General features: G+C 34.7%; 1 protein-coding gene across 3 annotated transcripts in view; it reads left to right on the top strand.

Moving 5' to 3' along the window:
* The first annotated feature begins 3,829 nt into the window (after nt 1-3,829).
* The window catches only part of LOC136850684 (ufm1-specific protease 1-like), an 87,436-nt gene continuing 84,185 nt past the window's right edge, over nt 3,830-7,080 (top strand). The window contains exon 1 of one of the 3 annotated variants that reach the window (XM_067124490.1): nt 3,830-3,934. The gene's annotated coding sequence lies outside the window, so the exon portion shown is untranslated. The remainder of the gene's footprint in view (nt 3,935-7,080) is intronic. The other 2 variants (XM_067124484.1, XM_067124487.1) reach the window with 2 other exon arrangements.

The following is a 7,080-nucleotide window of genomic DNA, read 5'->3' as shown; positions in this document are numbered from 1 at the left end:
TATTAATGTGTGGTAAAAAAAAAAGTGTATACCTTTAAAAATCTTCAAAGGTCATGCCTTTGAGACAGTGAATTTCCTCCAGTCGTCTCAACTCAGGAGTATTATATTATAGCGTAAAGCATTGGGGGGTATACACTGTCGTCATGGCTGCTATGTCTCATTTGTTTGAAAGAGAGCTGGCAGAATATATTATATGGTTTTCAACTTAAAGTGGGTTGTGCAAGCGATGAAAGAAACGTGTCATGGTGGTGACCTTCATGTAAAATAAAAATAAAAAAAATAACACACTAGAGCAGTGATTACTAAGACGTGCAGTGGTCAAGGTGGATGATGCATTTTGACATTTCTCAGTTTCCAAAAGGGAAAGTGAGTCGTAGATTGAAGAATGGATATAGATGGCCATGGTATTAGCTAGGGTTGGTGTTAAGATCTGTGTAATATATTTCGAGAAAATCCTGGCTGCTTTGTCTTGCCATGAGAAGCTACCCATCTCTTTGTAAAAAAAACCGGTTTATATAGAATTAAGGTAACTGGTGAATTGAATTTCGTTTTGTTTGTATTGTGTTTGTTTTTTTGGGCATTATAGAAGAATCCAAAAGTGGAAGTCCTGTTTCCTTCTTCGTGCATACATGCAAGAGTTTTCTCAGTTAATTTCAGATCTGACATTCCAATACTCAGAATTGAAATTCCTCACTAGGCACAAAGGTATTGTCGTTATTCTGCTGTAACTCCTCATTTGCTACTTTGCTAACCTAGCAGAAACCCCAGTGTGTTTGGGTATTAGACGTGTCTGACTTGTGGTAATGCGATCTACATGTTCAGATCTAATGTTATTATGGTAAGTGGGTGTTACAGATGGATCTCCAGGATATTATACCGATATTGCCTCGAACATCCCAGGAATTGCTTACACAGGCATAGCTGTGGTATGCCCCATCGTGTGAGGTTTAAGAAAGAGGTCTTGGATAGCAAACACCCCTCACTCTTTTCGGATTGGGATTCGAGTTTGTTACTAATTGATCTAAATATTTAAAAGTTAGGATCAGCATCCAAGCAATTGTTTGCCAGTAATTTTCTTACATGTGATTTGATTGCCTACTTAAAAGATATTTTTATTTCGGTGTCAGTGAAGTTGCTTTTTGGTTGGTTGTCGTTATTTGTTGTTGTTTTCAAAAGCAATCAGTCGTTGGTGGATTGTGAAGGAAATTGTAATTTAGGTTTCTTTGCATACGTCAGGCAATTTCTGGTGGTTTCTGTCAACTTGGAAGAGTTCTTTGTAAGATTTGATTTGTCTCCCACATATAAGAACTTATACATAAGCATCAAAAATTTAAAAAGAGCAATTTTTTGTGAGTAAAGCTATGGCAGAGTAGATATACTGTATGTATGAAAAGGAAGAGAATTAAGTATTGTGGGAATGAAAATAATCTCCAAATTTTGTATGTCATAACACGAGGATACAAAATTTTAGGTATGTAATATATATATATATATATATATATATATATATATATATATATATATATATATATATATATATATATATATATATATATATATGTTGTATATGTACGAACATAAATTGGATCTTGTCAAGAACTCCCATACATAAATTAAGAGTAAATGTGTTATCCTTTGGATGCCTTAACTCCCGAGTGATAGATAAGTCTTTGTTGATATGTGATACTCTACTGGAGGGAGAACATTAAGTTCAATATTTCTCGGAAATGTTCTTAACTGTTCTTTTTGTTTAATTTTCCTCTGTTGTTTGTCGAACCTTCATGAAACCTTAGGATTCATTCAGCCTGGTATTTTTCTATGAAAAAAAAAGGAAGTGTAATTTTTTTTTCTTTTTTGTAATTACTGATTAAGTTCCGTCTCCCTTCACTTGCCACTCTGTATGTCATAATCTCAGTAGTCAGGTAGGTTGTTGGTAAAATGTGCAACATGTGCTTCTCCCGTAACATTTTCCACTCATTTCTGTAATAAAAAAAATCCCTCGGACTAACTTGACATCTAGTCTCGTCTATTCTCTGCCTCCTTCATTTGTTTTTTTTTTTCCACATTCACTTCACTACAAGTTAATCCTGCAAGAGGAAATAATCTCTAGTCCGTTCTATTGTAGTTTTTTTTCTCTGCATTGTCTCTTTTTAATTCCTCACTTTTGTAATGTTATTTTTTATTTCATTCACTAGACTGGGTATGGGGCCACCAGCCCTTTTTCAGTTTGTACTGTACATATAGGTTTTAACAGAATACCTGAATTTGGGTTGTGTTCCTCATCGTTGCTAAAAACAAAACAAACAAAAAAAAAAAGATCTTCAAGTGGCTGTATGATTCGAGGTTCTTTCACATACCTGAACTATTTTCCCCTTTTTGTGTCAAAGTTATTTATCGTATAATTTTTTTATGGTTAAACTATTTATAGTATGTGTTGTAAGTTAGACGATAACAGATGATAAAAAGAGTTGGAATGTGGGCCTGAACTGTTCTGGAAAATATTATTATTATTATTATTATTATTATTATTATTATTATTATTATTATTATTATTATTATTATTAAATGACAGACTAACATTTTGAGGGAAAGGAAACCAAAAGCCCTTATTTATTTAGGTGAAAAATATTTAGTTTTTTCAAAGAAATTTTTTTTTATTTTTAGAAAAAAGATTTTCATGTCATACAGTTATCTAAAGATATTTTTCATCTGTCAAAAGTCCAGGTTGAAATACAAGGAAATGAGAATACTTGATGCCCAAGTGAAGATTTATTTTTGAGATGCAAAAAAAAAAAAAAATAATAAAAATTCTTGTTGAGGTGATGGTGTGATGAAAATGGCGGTGATGAACAAAAAGATGATGATAACGTGAGAGATGTTGGTAAAAGGAGAAAATTGATATAAGAGAAAGAACAGAGAGAAAGTGGAGGAGGAGGAGGAGAGAGAGAATCTTGGAAGTGACCGTTCTCATCATGTCTGTATAGAGCCAATAAGACCCGTGTACAAAGGAAATTGACTTTTGTTATCGATCATTTTATAGATGCAAATAAACAGGTGTAAAAATTAGAAGGCAAATTTGCAGGATTTTATTTATTCCTACTTTATGTCTGTCATTATAGTTTATATATCTATATACTACAGCATATATACAATATATGTTATATGTGTGTGTGAGTACATATGAAAAGCTTTTAAGTGAAAGTGTGATGGCAAAAACAAATTGTAATAAATAATCGTTATTATTGATCAAAGGATTGCAGCAGCCAAAAGAGAAAATACTTTAATGGGGGAGTATTGTTTGTTCTCTTGATATATCAATGAAAAGATAAGAAATAATACTTTACAAAAAGAATGTCAGGGGAATGTTATCAATGGAATACTGAAGCATCGCTCTGACACACTCTGTCGACGATTAAAGAATGTACCGCGGCAGGTAAGGCTATACGTATACGTTGTGCAGACGAGCAGTGAAGTTGCCCAGTCCAATATGGTTTAAGTTCTGCGCTGCTCTTTTTTCCCTCTTCTCTTATTTCAGGAGTTTTACAAAGGCATTTTACAGTTCACATTCATAACGCTGTGCAATTCAGTCATTTAAAATAAGTCTAAAAATGTAACACCACTGTCCAGCGCACTACTTTGGGTAACCATCTTTTCATTTTCTTACTACCGCAAGGAATTAAACAATATTCTAGATTCTTAAAAATTACAAAATGCTGCGCAGTTCTGTGAGCGAACTTTTGTAGTCAATCAAGTACTTAGAGTTCCCATGTCACATCTTTCAAAACAGGAAAGAAAAATGTTGAATTTAAAAAAGTGAACACCCTTTACTTTGATATTCGTCGACGTCGAGTTACAGTTACCTTTCTGAAGTTTTGTTAAGTAGATCTCCCTGGAGCTCCCGGCCCGTTGAGAACCGTTTGTTTTCTCATTTAAGGTAAAGTTATAGTGCTACACGGATTGGTTCCATAAATGTTTTGCTTAGGTTATCAGGGTAGAACTATATAGTAGCTCCGCGGCGGCGACTGCCTTCTAACTTAACTTTTTCCACAGTTTTTTGGTTGCTAATTATGAATGTGCCTTTAATTTTTGGCGCTTGAGTGTAATTAACCCCTGAAGTCCATCCAACAAAGGGTTTCCATACGCGATCTTCACAAGGCAGAGCACGGGGATATATATACGTCTGTTTCGAACGGTTCATATCCCGTCCGGCAAGTGCAATAACTTGTTAACGTATGGGTACCCAACCCCCCGGGCCAGTACTAAACACGGCGAAGGGACATTCCATTTGGCCGACAACAAACAGATGCACTGCCAGTATCGGAACCCCAAAAAATGTAGAAAAAAAACAGTTGAAAAGGTAAAGAAAGCGCGGAGCTAATATATAGAATTACTGGTTATCAGTTTGTTTATAACAGAAAATGCATCCAAAATTAACCAAACGCGCTTGTAAGACAAACGTTTGGTTTAGCGTAGTTGACCGGCAAACCAAGTTGAACAAGACAAATATATTTATTGTAGCGTAGTTAGAATTCAGTAAACTTGAGTGTAGCCTCATACAGCGTGGTAATTTTTCGCATTACCCTTCTCGATCGTGTTATCAAGAACGGAGACAGCTATGCTGGAAAAGACAATGGCCTACTGTTTGTACTTTACCGCTTATTATTTATATGCTAGGTTAGGGAAACGAGGTTAGGCTAGCACCTCCATTTACTGTATTAAAAACTGATTTATCGTACCTGTGACCGATAACTTATTTCAGTAAAGGTGTGTCCTTATTTATACGCAGTCACAGGTTCGAGATTAGGCCAAAAGTCTTTTAAACATATACGATGTGCTTCGATTCTTACAAGGCATATATTGAATAACAAAAAATGTAGAAATCGGGCGTGGTAATTTTTACGCAATGCATAAATGAACACCAGAGCTGTTGTTAAATACTGTGGCGGTTAAAGGGACGTTCGAGTCTGAAAGGACGTTACGACCGAGTTTTGGTGTTAGGTTAGGAAAGGTAAGGCTTGATGTTATCTTATTTCGCTAATGTTGTTATATTATTACTGGCCTAAAAATAGCCACTTCCAAATAAATTTGGCCACTCTCGGTATGTTTGTTGAACTTAAATACTTGGGAAGTTGTATGAAATAGTCATTAATGGATACCAAACAGATATTTGATTTGTTATTAACTGTTTTGAGAAGCTATATTTAACGTGTAGGTTACAGATGTACAGTATAGCAAATAGCCACAGATTATCATTATTACCTAATATTGTTGATGAAAAGGAAGCAGTACTGTATAAGGGAATCTTTAAAAAACTGCAGTAATTTGCCTGTTGAATTAAACAGTCATTTGGCTTCCAAATGGTTATAGAAACATTTTTACCTTATTGAATGATTTATCTCAAATTATACATCACCCAAATAAACCTCTGTCCAAAGTAGCAACGATAATAAATAGTATTGATACAAAATCGTGTAATAATAGTGTTGCTAGTAATGATTTCGTCATTAAATGTTGCCGTAGGTTTCAAAGCCATTTCAAGCTTATAAATTCAGTGCCATTATATTCGTAATCTTGGTAAGCATTGGAAGGAAGACGAAAATGACGAGTTGATTCAATCTTATAGTATACCAGAAATAGGTGCCACCCTGTTCTTATTTGTGAAACCTTCCAACATTGGGCCATAGTGTTTAAATCGAAGTGAAAAGCAAACTTACACCCAAGATGGTCGTTTTTGAACAAGAAATTACTTTAAGCAAAGCTGCAGCTAAAAATATTCCCCTTTCCCCCCTGGCAAAGTGTTTTGCTGTGTTAAATAGTGATGGCGACAGTCACACCGAAAATTTGTTTTGTAGAATCTTTTTTTTTTTTTTTAATATTTCCTCATATATTTCGTTGATTATCTTTGTGTCTGTACTTTGAGATGTATCCATGTTATGTGAACGCATATAATTTGACAGATGAAAATTGAGCAGGTCTTTTTCATAATGTTCAACATCATCCCACAATTTTAAGTTGATGAGGATAAAACTGCTTACCTTTGATCATAACATATTTTGATAGTTCTACGGATTTAAAACACCTTGAAGTCGTAGTCACAGATTTGCAACTAGTTGCCCAAGTAAAACTAAAGGTCCTTAAATTAGTCCTGAGGGCCTGGGGTATTAATCCGGTATGTACCCACCTTTATGCGTCACCTACTCCGAGGCGCTAGTACTAAAACATGGCGAAACCTCCTTGGGACGCCGTATTTAGTACTAGCCCCTCGGGGATCAAAGTATCATATACACCCATTTCTATATTATGTGGTCGACAAATTTTATATTAATAAACGATATCTTCGTGAGGCCGTCTGCTTTACATAGCATGAGTTTGCCTTGGACTTTGACAAAGGTGGATACATATGGTATCGGGTTAATACCGGGGCCGGGTATGCTCCCTTACAAATTCTAAGGTCCCCGATTGTCAGATTTTAGGTAACTTCAGGTAAACAAATGACATCCACTGAATGAAAGTTTTAAGGCTTCGAGTAACTTGAAGCCAATTTCCTTAGCAACACTAATTACAAGTTAGAGAATGCAAATAAGTATTCCTGTGGTTGCATTACTTGCCATCTCTTGCAAAATAAAAATGGTTAAGAAATTGCTTTACACTGGAAACTTCAGAAAGTAATATCGAGCCAGAAATGGCATGAAAGTAAAGACAAAACAACAAGAATTTCAATAGTCGGTAAACTCTGAAATAATTTAACAAAAGTTTAAAGCGGGTTGTTGAAGTACACTTGCTTATTTAGGGGAATTAAGAACCTTGGAATACAACAATTGACACTTTCTCTTACTGAGTTTCTTTTTAATATGGACACAAATATCAGAAATATTAAAATTTTAGAAATATTATGGTTAAATATCAGAAATATTAAAGTTTTAGAAATATTATGGTTTAAAGTTGCAACTGATACCCCTGTTGGTAAAATGTAAGTTTGTACAATTACGGGCGTGAAATAACTTGAAAGTTTCGAGTAGATTGTTGAAATATTCTCGTTTATTTCTGGGAATTAAGGAATATGGAGTACATTGCAACAAT

Source organism: Macrobrachium rosenbergii, chromosome 22 (genome assembly GCF_040412425.1).
Source record: "Macrobrachium rosenbergii isolate ZJJX-2024 chromosome 22, ASM4041242v1, whole genome shotgun sequence".
In the NCBI taxonomy this organism is placed as follows: domain Eukaryota; kingdom Metazoa; phylum Arthropoda; class Malacostraca; order Decapoda; family Palaemonidae; genus Macrobrachium; species Macrobrachium rosenbergii.
Note: the sequence above shows the minus strand (reverse complement) of the source record. Positions and strands in the feature narration are given on the sequence as shown.